The following is a 12,685-nucleotide window of genomic DNA, read 5'->3' on the forward strand; positions in this document are numbered from 1 at the left end:
CTGGGGTGGCATGGTGAGCAAAAGAACGATGGATTAAACCCAGATCTGTGACTGGGGGTGAGTGTTTGCATTGTCAGCACTCCATCCATCATCCTTTTGTGTTACTAATGCACACACCATTCACATCATTTATATGTGATGGAACCTACCTTACTCACAAATAGCATGGTGGCAGGACCATGTTGTGAAAACTGCCTGAGAGCTGGTGTGTGAAGAATCATAGACTTTTTACAAAACCATCTGGAGGTTAGTTGTCAACTAAATGTGTACACTACTCATTGCTGCGTAGCACAACATGGCTCTTTGCAGTGCTACAGACACATGGGCCCCTATTGATCGGAAAATGACAGAGTGCAATGCTGCGCAAAAATAGGCAGTGCCACGCTCCGTCATGATCTCGAAGCAGGGGTGCCCCATATTCAACTGAATATGGGACACCCCTGTGTTGTCCCCTGTGCTGGTGCCAAAATTAGCTGCCAGCGTCAACGCAGCCGTCCTTGCACCATCATGCAAGGATGTCTGCGTTGAGGAGTGTGATTGTTTATGGGTGGGAAGGTGTCCCTTCCTACAAATAAACAATCACTTATAGCGATTTGGCGCTTCTGGCACACAAAGAAGTGCCAAAGCGTTTCTTACAAATGATTGTTTATGTAGAGAAAGGGACACATAGAAAAAGCAAAAAATAAAGAGGAATAAAAGTATACCTCCTCCTTGTGCTTTAATAAATGCCACCCCTGGGGTTGTGTTAGATTTTGACACTACCTCAGGTTTACAAAAACTTGTATATCTGAGGCAACATCAAGCTGCAATGGGTCTTGCTGTGGCGCGCCCACAGCAACACCCATTGCACGCCCCTTCCATGCAAAGGGCTACATGTGAACAGGTCGTATTTACAAGATGGTATTGAGCCACAAATACTGGCTTGACACCACCTTGTAAATACGGCACAGGGCATAGTGCCACCAGAGCGTCACGAAAACTGACGGTCCGGTTGCGCTAGTGGCTCATAGTTATACCCCATGATCTGTGAAGAGTACTGAGGCACCTATGGTGTATGCGTCTCCTACAGAAGCCTCCTAGAGACCTCTGCCGATGTCACTCACATCTTGTCAGTAAGTGTGAGCTATGTGTGGCACAATAGTGTTGTGGCAAAGTCTTTGTAAATTTGAAACCTCACAAACAACGCATTAGGAACAACGTGGACATTCCCCATTCAAGGGTAACCATGCTTGCCAGAACAATGAGTGCCTTTTTCTGTGCCTTTTACCATGCATGAGCTGACCTACGCAAATACCTGGTGAAGACACAGACAAAGGCAGAATAGATGGGGAGAGGACACGGTGAGGTAAGTGGGGCTAGGACAGGGGTAGGGTAGTTGTTAGGGGTGGGGGTGGATTAAGGGTTTGGGTTGGGTGGGGGACTGGCCATATTTTCGTGGGGGGGTTGCGCTATAAATGTTTTATGTTTCAGGGATGGGGGTGGATTAAGGGCTTGAGGTGGGTGAGGGGTTGGCCTTAATGTTATTTTTTTGGGCCAGGGATGGGGGGCCTTGGGTATTTCATGGTAGGGGGTTGCTCCTTGTTAATTTTTATTAGTTTTGAGGGATGGCGTGGAATGAGGACTTGGGGTGGTACGATAGAACAACAAATGCCGTTCCCACACATGCCTTCACCAACCATGCTTTTGCAACGTAAAACATTGTAAAGGCATGCGTGGTAAAGGCATGCATGGTAACTACGCAGTTGTTGTTCCCACCACGTTGTTAAGGCATGTGTGGTTTCAGCATGCATGGTTCCAACATGCATTCTTTGTAAACAGGCATGCTATGTACATGAACAGCTGCCCTGAGACCTTTCATAGTAGACACCAATGAATTACTGGCCACCCATATCAATTCCCATTTCACACTATTCCATGCCAGCACATGTTGCCCCTTGAACTACATGCAAGCCATTCTCATTGCACAACATTCCAACATACATGATGTCACCATCCATTCTCCAATGATATCAGATCATTGGTCAGGCCTAACCATCTTACATTGCATTTCACACTTAAGACTGACCTGGATTAGCACCCATAACTCACAAGATGACACTTACTGGATACATCAGGGTATTCAAATAGGACGACCTCTCCGACGGTGTAGGGTGCAGGTCCACCTGAAAAAACACGCATTGAAAACATTGGTTAGTGTAATTTGTACATTTCTGTTAATGGACGACATTGTATAATGTCAACTTGCATGTCATCCTAGTGGTGGAGCAGAGCAACTAACAAACACCTGTGATCAGTCACTCACACATACTCTCAGATAATATAGACCCACACACCTACAAACCATTACTGTCTTTGACACTTCTGTGGTGCTTTTCACTACTCCATTTGATCCATGGCATTATCATGCAGGTGTCTGTTACCTCAACACCTCCATGACCATATGGGACTGCTTGACACTGTATATTGCATCTGAGTGGTATGCAATGGTTGTTGCAGTGGCTCTCCCATTGTGACACCCATGAGATTTACACCTGCCTCAGATGTTGTAGTCATCTATCTCATTGTCACAGCACACCGACAAACTACTACTCTGGGGTTGGGTGGGCATGTCAAGGTGTTGAGGAGTGACGTCATACATCCTTCAGTGACATAAGTAATGTGAGTGTGCCATCACAAGGTACACACATGAGCAGTAATGCAATGGGAGGATACTAAAGGGAAGATAGTTGTACCTACCTTCACATTGACTGATTGTATACATGGATGTATTGCCAATAGTGAGTGGCCAGCCATTGTTGCCATGGTATACCATCATGTGCCCAGGGAGGGATCGGAACATAGGCATAGTAAAAGACTCAACAATGAAACACTTGCTCTGTGGTGCAAGGATGCATTTGTTGGTGGAGGTAAATGAGTTATGTGCCAGTGAAGGAGCAGATGCAGGCCAGCCCGATTCTGTCAGTGAGAAGAGGCAGCCTGTGGAACTGACTCCGCACATATGTGTGGTAATAGACATAGTATAGGGTGTATGTGATATGTAAGCATATTTAACAGGGAAGTGCTAGTAGTCTGGGAGCAGTGCATGGTCAAACTCCCTTACATGATCTTGGCAAATGACACAAAGGGGTCAATAGAACAACAGGTGTGCTGCACCAATTGCATCAATAGAGTCCCTGTGGCCCTCAATACAACCTTTACCCCTGCCATGTGTGCGCTGAATGAGAATTGAGGCATAGCATACTTGCATGTTGGGCCCAAATGCATTTATTCATGTCTAGGTAAATGATATACTCAGCAGGAGTTACAACAGATCCTCACAACTTCTGCTGAATACATTGGGGACCCATCCCATACATTTTCATCTCTCCAGATCACACCTGCTCTCAGCAGCCATTCAGATAATGTCCTAAGGGATTTCTCAGCTTGCTCAGTGGCTACAACATATGCCGCCCAAACAGATTTTGGCACCTGTAGAAGGCCTGCCTGGTTTGTAGTGGGTACCTTGGGTACTTACACCTTATACCTGGTCCAGTTATCCCGTATTGGTGAAGTAGTAGTGTTCTAGAAGCTTAGGCAGATAGAGGTGGCTACAGCAGAGCAGCTTAGGTTGAACTAGAAGACATGCAAAGCTCACACAACACCACTTATAGTTACACAGGCCCATATTCATACTTTTTTAGCGCCTTATTTGCGTCGTTTTCTGACGTAAAATCAGCGCAAACTTACAAAATACAATTGTATTTTGTAAGTTTGCTCCGCTTTTGCGTCAAAAAGCGGCGCAAATGCGGCGCAAAGAAAGTATAAATACGGGCCACAGTGTTTATACACAAGTAAAGACAATACTCAGAGTGAAAAAAAATCAAGGTATTTATTTGGGTGACACAGTATCAAAAATATCTGAGAGGCAATACTCCTTCAGGAGGTAAGTACTATACACAATATATACACTAGACATGAAAATAAGGTAAGTAATTAGACATTGGATAATGCAAACAATAGGAAATGCTATAGAATGCAATGGGAGAAAATAGGTCTAGGGGCAACACAAACCATATACTAAGAAAGTGGACTGCGAATCACGAATTCCCCCCTAGACAAGTGTAGTGTGTGCAGAATCACTGGGATTCAGAATACAGCAAAGGTAAGTAAATTATCCTACCCCAGAGCCCAGAAAAGCAGGAGTAAAGTCTGCAAGTTTCCTTAGGACAGACTACACCTCATGATTGGGATTTTGCAGTAACCAACCAAATCTGCAAACAACAACTGCTGGATTCCTGGACCTGAAGACCTGTAAAAAAAGGGGACCAATTCCAGAAATTGTAAGAATTTCCAGGAATGGCAGGAGCCCCTGCCAACCCAGAAGAGGGTGCAAAAGAAATGTCCCCGGTTGGACGAAGACTGCAGGAATGCACCGTAGGAAGATGCCTGCGGGTTCCTACATGATGCAAAGGATGTATCGAATTGTGAATATGGATGCAGACATGATTTTGTGTTGGAAGTCACCAACAAGCCTTGGTTATGACAAATATACGTTTTGCGTCAAAATGGCGCTGACTGGACCCAGGAGGAACCTGGGGGCCTAAACTCTGTGTGAGGAGGAAGATGGGGCTCTCAGCACTCTAGAGAGCCCTCAGGATGCCAGACAGTGCTTACAGGAGTCCAAGGACACGGGGACAAAGGAGGTGAAAAATGCAGTTGGTGCACCACAACAAAGGAAGGTCCCATGCCACCGGAGAACAACTCAGCGAGTTGAGCATCTCAGGATGGATTGCTGGGGACCTGGGCCAGACTGTGCATGAAGACATTTTTCAAATAGTACACCGAGGCCTCAGGAGGTGAAGAAGATGCAGTACACTCGGGGAAGGCAAGGTCTTACCTCCTCCAAATAGTGTCAGCAGGACAGTCTATGTCGATGATGTCCACGCTCTGTGTCCTTAGGAGCATGCTCGTTGCCGTGAGAGGAGTCCCAGTTTACCGGTAGTCACCTTTTAAGCAGGGGAGTAACTCCATCACTCCACAGGAGATTTCTTTGGTTCTTCCAGTGCAGGATGAAGACAGGGACTTCCCAGAGCATGCACACCATGGAAACTGTTGCAGTTGCTGACTTCGAGCTGAGGTTGCTGAAGAAAAATGTCTCTTGTAGACACTTTGTTGCAGTTACAGAGTTTCTTGGAGCACCCTGCAGTTGATCCGAGGTCAGAGGTTGCTGAAGTTGTTGCAGGGGATTCCTGAAGGAAACTTGCAGGTAGAATCTGAAGAGAACCCACAGGAGAGACCCTAAGTAGCCCTGAGATGGGGATTGGCTACCTTATCATGTATGGACCTATCAGGAGGGGTCTCTGACGTCACCTGCTGTCACTGGCCACTCAGAGCCCTCCAAAGTGCCCCCACACCTTGCAAAGCAAGATGGCTGAGGTCTGGGACATACTGGAGGAGCGCTGGGCACCACCCCTGGGGTGGTGATGGACCGAGGAGTGGTCAATCCCCCTTCCTTTGTCAAGTTTCCTGCCAGAGCAGGGGAGAAGGGGTCCATGAACCGGTGTAGACTGGTTTATGCAAGGAGGGCACCATCTGTGCCCTTCAAAGCATTTCCAGAGGTTGGGGGAGGCTACCCCTCCCCAGCCTGTAACACTTGTTTCCAAAGGGAGAGGGTATAACACCCTGCTCTCAGAGGATATGCTTTGTTCTGCCTTCCTGGGACTCTACTGCCCAGACCCCAGGAGGGTAAAACCCTGTCTGTGAGGTGGTTGGCAGTACTGGGGGTCCATGGTGGAGCCTCCAGGATGCATGGAATTGGCTACCCAATACCATATTTGGAATGGGGGGGACAATTCCATGATCTTAGACATGTTACATGGCCATATTCGGAGTTACCATTGTGATGCTACATATAGGTATTGACCTATATGTAGTGCACACGTGTAATGGTGTTGCCGCACTCACAAAGTCCGGGGAAATGGCCCTGAACTATGTGGGGGCACCTTTGCTAGTGCAAGGGTGCCCTCACACTTAGTAACTTTGCTCCTAACGTTCAGCAAGTGAAGGTTAGACATATAGGTGACTTATAAGTTACTTAAGTGAAAATGGCTGTGAAATAACGTGTGTGTTATTTCACGCAGGCTGCAATGGCAGGCCTGTGCAAGGGTTTGTCTGAGCTCGCTATGGGTGGCAAAAGAAATGCTGTAGCCCATATGGATCTCCTGGAACCCCAGTGCCCTGGGTAACTAGGTACTATATACTCGGGACTTATTAGGGGGGTCCAGTGTGCCAATTGAAATTGGTAAATGAAGTCACTAGCCTACAGTGACAAATCTAAAAAACAGTGTGACCACAGCACACAGAAATGTACAGTCCAATCACGTAGTGATGAGATGTATCCCTGGTGATACAGTCGAGGATGAGGCGAAAAAAAACGTGAAGATCCCAAGTTGGTAATGAGCAATGTCTTTAATATTAGGCACAGTTTGTCCCAGGATTATGCAGTCTTCAAGGTGCAGCCAACACGTGTTTCGTCACTCAGCTGACTTCATCAAGGCTGGGCCGTCCGGCCAGGGAAGTGAAACGCGAAAGACACTTTTGAAAAGGCAAGTTGCCTTATGCAGTAGGTGGAAATCTTGTAATGTATAATGTAAATATGAGACGATAACCTTTCGGCAGTGGGTATGGAAGGTTCCAGTATTAACCAGGTAGAGTTGAGGGAGGCCTTGATAAGCCTAGAGTCAAAGTCCTCTTTATGGGGCCGGAGCACTGGAGAAGTTGAACAGTAGCGCTACATACCCACTAAAGACATTGCTCATTACCAACTTGGGGTCTTCATGTTTTTTTTCTCCTCATCCTCGATTGTATCACCAGGGATATATCTCATCACTACGTGATTGGAATGTACATTTCTGTGTGCTGTGGTCACACTGTTTCTGATGTTACTGTGTACTCTGGTACACATGTTTGTGCCCTCTGGGTAGTTAGGCACTTGACCACTTGGCACCAGTCTCTAGCTTCATTGACGTTCATGATTGTTACTTCATAGATGTGCAGCAGTTTTCACCCTTACTACCCTTGTCCAGTGACAAATCTAAATCAGAGAGAGCATAAGCACTGAGGTTCTGATTAGCAGAGCCTCAGTGACACAGTCAACCACTATACAGACTCACACATTAGGCCATAACCTATGAGCACTGGGGTCCTGACCAGCAGGATCCCAGTGAGACAGGCAAAAACATACTGACATACAGATAAAAATGTGGGTAACGTGCCAAGGAAGATGGTACTTTCCTACAGGACCCCCTTCCATACATGATGCATGTTGCAGGACTAATGTGTTGCTGCTCATTACCGAGTTGCCCTATGCATGCATCACAACACTTTCTAATGGTTGTGCTAGGAAAATGGTACATCTGCCCAGCATCAACTACATTATTGTACACCTGACTTTCAGGCCTAAGGTGGTGCTGGCACTCATCATACAGGTGGTATACGACATGTCCACATCTACAAGTGTCACATGCAGCACTCAACCGTATCTACAATTGTCATGCACATGCAAAACTAAGGAGTTTGTATGGTAATGTGAGACTTACCAACTGCCCCACCAATCAGAATTCCCAGATGATCCAACAGATCCTGCTTCCTTATCACCAGACATGCCCATCAGTCTTTCAGCTGGTGTTTGTTTCTGCCACTGCTGAAGATTCTAGTGCGGTGGTGGAGCACCTTGACACACCGCAGCCGGAGTGCCTCAGTGGGGTAGCCGAGGATCACACAGCCACCCAGTCCCAGCATTAGTGGGAGGTAGTGTTGCACCAGCCAGATGAAGCCACCCCTCAGCTCATCTGTAGACATACGGGGCATCCTCCTTTCCTGCTCATACTGCAAATGCAGTTCACACAATTAACCAAATGCAATCCACCTAATCCCAAACCCAAATACCCCAACAACTATTCTACCCCAGACAAACACCTCACAATACTGAGACAAAAACTATACAATAACACTACAAATGACAAGTTTAAAGACAAGCAAGGACAAAATCTGCAAGACCCAGCACAAAAAACGCTACTAACACTCCAAAAATCACCAATCCAGACACCACACCAGCACTACACACCCTCCTACAGTCACAGATAAATAGACTGTAAAGTGAAAGTGAAAGGAAGCTCACTGTACACTGTCTGGAGGCAGGATGTCCTGTAACATCACTTCCTGGGCCTGTGCGTCACGTTTCCAGCTATACATCTTTTTTCGACGCATTACAGTCATGCGTTGTATTTTCTCACCATTAGTGTGAAAAGGTCTGTGGACGTGCAAAAGAGGCACATGGGGCAAGACATCTATTGGCTTAGGGGTATTGTATGGCATTTGTGTTTGCGTGAAAGATTTTAACACATGACCACATTGCGTGGATTTTTGCATTATGTGCCTTGAGTGAACCCTGATTGACTTCACATATTACATGGGCTGTGCACAAAGCTGTATATGTGGTATGGCAACATGTGGGTGAATATCCAGTACTGTCATTATGGTGACAATGTTATGTTGGACCTATGGGTTTGTTTGTGAGTCTGCTACATGTGATTACTCATACCTTATGCACACATGCATGTGTAGCTACTATGTGTCTGCATAAACATTGGCATATGTGTGCTATGTGTGTATACATGTGTACGTAAACTAATTTGGGGGGTGGACTACATTGTTATGTCTGAGATACAGATGTACACATACCTACAACACCAAACATGTTTGGTGGCCTATGTTCAAAAATGGTAAAGCATGTGACATCCATGTCAGTTTATACACACAGTACTCAGTGGACTTGGACGGCATTCACATCACGTCAGCCCTGCCAATTTGCTTGTGTATGTGTGTCCACTCTGTGGTGTGTCGTTGGATTTTCCTTCTTGTTGCTCTGCTACACGTGTGCCATTTGTGCCCCCATGCACCTAAATTGTCGGAGATGTCATGCACATGTGTGTTGGTGAAGCTTTGTATCTACCATAGGTGTGTCTAGACATGTGTTTTGTAATTTCTGTCACATATGACAACAGTGGTGTAATCATGGGATGTGAAACCTTACATTACTATCTTCCTGCATGGACAAATGTTGGCATTTATCAAATGCATGTGTTGTCACATCAGTGCCACCTATGTTTCCGTATATCGGAACACATGTAAAGCTCATTTCTGACAGTCACTGACCTTGTGAGACCTATACCCTTACTATTGTGCTAGGTTGCCTTTTGCTCTCAATCCATACACATTTCCATGCCTGAGCCAATACAGTGGTACATGTGTGCTGATATATGTGGTATATGTGTGCGTGCCATCAATGAGGCATCCATATTTGTCCACATCATCTTTGTATTGACTGTCACAAACAATGGCATATCACTGTGCACGTGTTGCAGTCTAGCATTGCTGCCAGCCTACTCATCATCACAACAGTGTGAGTTTCTATAGCAACACAAACCAATTGTTGCATGTGAAGGGGAAAGTTAATGGAGCCCCAGTTTAATCATCCCCCTGTGCACATGCATCAGGCCCATAACCATGTGATACACTCATATTGTCAGAACAGTGGTGTGTGGTTCATTGAATAGGGACATAGCCTCTTCATGATTGCTACTCAGCAGAACGATGCACACTCCCCAGCAGACAAACACATGCACAATTTTGGTCATCCAGTCCAGGATCTCACATTTACCTCTGCAGTACTTGATGTCATCTTTCCACTCTCATTTACAACACTCAGGTCTTGCCCATTTGGGACATGTGACATGTTTTGATGTCCTTAGTTGTTTCCTTCACCAGCTTGCTGGGCTTGTATCTCTGTTGGGACTTCAATATTGGAAATGTGCCAGGGTACAGATGGTGTTGTCTGTCACAGCCTCCTGTCATGATGATATGCGATGGGCATATACCATAGTATGTTAGTGGCAAACATGACTGGGTTTTGTACTGACCTGGCCACCATATCTGTACATAGTTAAAATGTTTACACGTAGACATTGATGTGTTGTGCAGTCAGTGTTGGTATTTATGTGTCCCTTCTCCATGTATTCCTGCACTGCTGGTGGGGCATGGATTGTCACCTATATTGCTCCCATTCATTGGGCTGTTTGCACTTTGTATACATCTTCTACTGCAACATTGTCTATTCATACATGGACATGATACAGCATGTGACTTGTGTACATGGAAGATGTACATATCGCCTTCTCCTGCCTACTTGATAGTTACAGTTCCATTGATGGTATTCGTGAGTTGTCATGATTTTTACACACACACACATGACATCGCTCCTGCCACAGTACTTGTTTTGTCTCCATTTCATCTCCTGTGTTGTATTTTCAAATATCTGGGGATGTGTGGAACCAGTCCATCCAGAACATCCATTGTACATGGGTTTGCATTTCTTCCAGCATGGCATAACCTAGGTGACTCTTATCATGACTGACTGATATTAAGGTGTAACATCATCTCAGTGCTGTAGAATTCATTTGGTAATTGCAACATATATGGGTAGGTCTACTCCCACTCAGTTTGGCATTGTGTCTCAGACATATTTCAACAATGCTGAACATAGTAGCACATCCCACCCCTGAGTGTGATGTTGGAGGCGACATCATGTATAGGACTATTTGTTAATGTTGCTATCATGCACTTATTCTGTCATGTGGCTGACAATGAGTGGTGCGTATTGCTTTGTGCTGTGTGATGTAGTTGTACACAGCATACTAGATATACATGCTCACACATCAAGCATTGTTGATCCTGATAAACCTGTTGCTACCTAGGACATACACCAATACATCAGTCTGCATATGTTTGCCTGGATTTGCTCTAGCCATGTGTCAAGACAGCAGATTTGTGTGACGAGTATGCACCTTATGTACATAGTGAATATTTGCAACGCTGCCTACATTCAACCCAGTTGAATATGTGGTGGTGCATTGTCCCAATAACTACATGGATCGTGACTATGGGTCATGGTTTTGGAAAGTGATTCTGCACCCATAGCTGATTATGTAGTCAATGCAACCCTTTGCACACACCACAGCAAATGTGTCAGTGCCATACGTGAGGTACAGTCCACCATGTGCCAGAATTGTGCACATTAGCAATACCAGGCACAATCCCATGGATACACTATGCAGGCTCCTCATCGGACATTGGTTACAATCCCTGGACATTTGCTGAATGACCACAGTTCACAATGATGGTCCCACCTTGACACACATGTACCATGCAGGCAATGCTACTGTCACCATGAGTTGTGACAGTGTTCTGTTCCTACATTACTTGATATCCATTTGTTGACAGCTCCTACCACATGTGTGCCCCCCTTGCATACATCCTGTTATGCATGGTGTTGTTGCAGTGTATGGACTAGGTATAAGTACCTTGGTCACTTGACTGGACAATGTATGTAGTGGTGCATGGATCTAGACCTCCCATAGTCACATGCCTGCAAATTGCACGTCACTGATATTTTAGATGGTAGCAGTAGACCCACTTATGTCACAAGCATTGTTGCTACCATACTGGTCACCATTCCAATGGTGAATGTAGTGGAGAATGAGTAGACCAAGGAGATTCAGGTGCAAAGTGATTTATTTGTGCTATTCACAAAGTGATATTTATAGTATAGTGATTATGTGTAGAAGTTCTCCACAATGTGGAGTCTCCTACGAACTCCTACAACAGTGTTCATTTGTTCCCCCTCCACATTATCTTCTCCATCATCATTTCCCTCCCCACTGGGTACATCATCCCACTCATCCCAGGGGTTATTTGTCCGGACACAAATGTTGTGCAGGATTGCACATGCCAGAATGATCTTGCAAACAAGTGGGGGCGCATGCAAGAGGCTTCCTTCTGTCAGGGCCAGGCACCTGAACCTGGATTTCGGGAGCCCAAATGTCCTTTTCACCACATTGCAAGTTTTTCTGTGTCCCTCATTGTAGACCCACTGTTCCACCACTGTGGGATTGGCAAATGGGGTCATCACCCATGGCTGTATGCTGTACCCTTGGTCAGCTGCAAAGGATATAGAGGAGATGTGTTGGTAAGTCTTGATAGTGGTTGGAGTGGTGACACAGACTTGCTTGTGATGTAGTATGCGTTTCTGTTCTTGTGAAATGGTTTCTTTGGACTGTGTTGATATACATGACAAATTAGGGTAGTGGCTCAATAGGCCTGGGAAGTTTTTATGTTGATCCCAAAAGTGATGGTTATGATTAAGGTACATGTGTTGTGCAGTCCATATTTGAAGCTGTGTTCTATTCCTACATGGCACATTCCACCTCCTAGCAGCACAATGGTGTCAAATGGTAATACAGCCTAGCTGCCCTACAAAGCCAGACTTGCCATCCATATTACCATGTGGCACTATGCAGGCAGTGTGACACTTTGTGACCCTTTGTGGCAGATGATGGTTGTGCCAGCCATCAAGTGTACGGGTGTGACTATCCAACATTGGTAGGATGATGTCATTTGGTGCAGTAGTATCTCCTAGCTTCTTTTACATGATTTCTGATAGACACTTTCTACACATGCATAGTGCAGGCTTTGAGAGGGAGTACAGCCTTTTTTTTTTCTCATGGGTCCCTTAGTTTGGTGCATGTAAGGTCAGGTATCTCCTCTATACTCCAACTGCTTCCTACTATGAGACCCATAAATATTAGTG

This window comes from Pleurodeles waltl, chromosome 1_2 (assembly GCF_031143425.1).
Source record: "Pleurodeles waltl isolate 20211129_DDA chromosome 1_2, aPleWal1.hap1.20221129, whole genome shotgun sequence".
In the NCBI taxonomy this organism is placed as follows: domain Eukaryota; kingdom Metazoa; phylum Chordata; class Amphibia; order Caudata; family Salamandridae; genus Pleurodeles; species Pleurodeles waltl.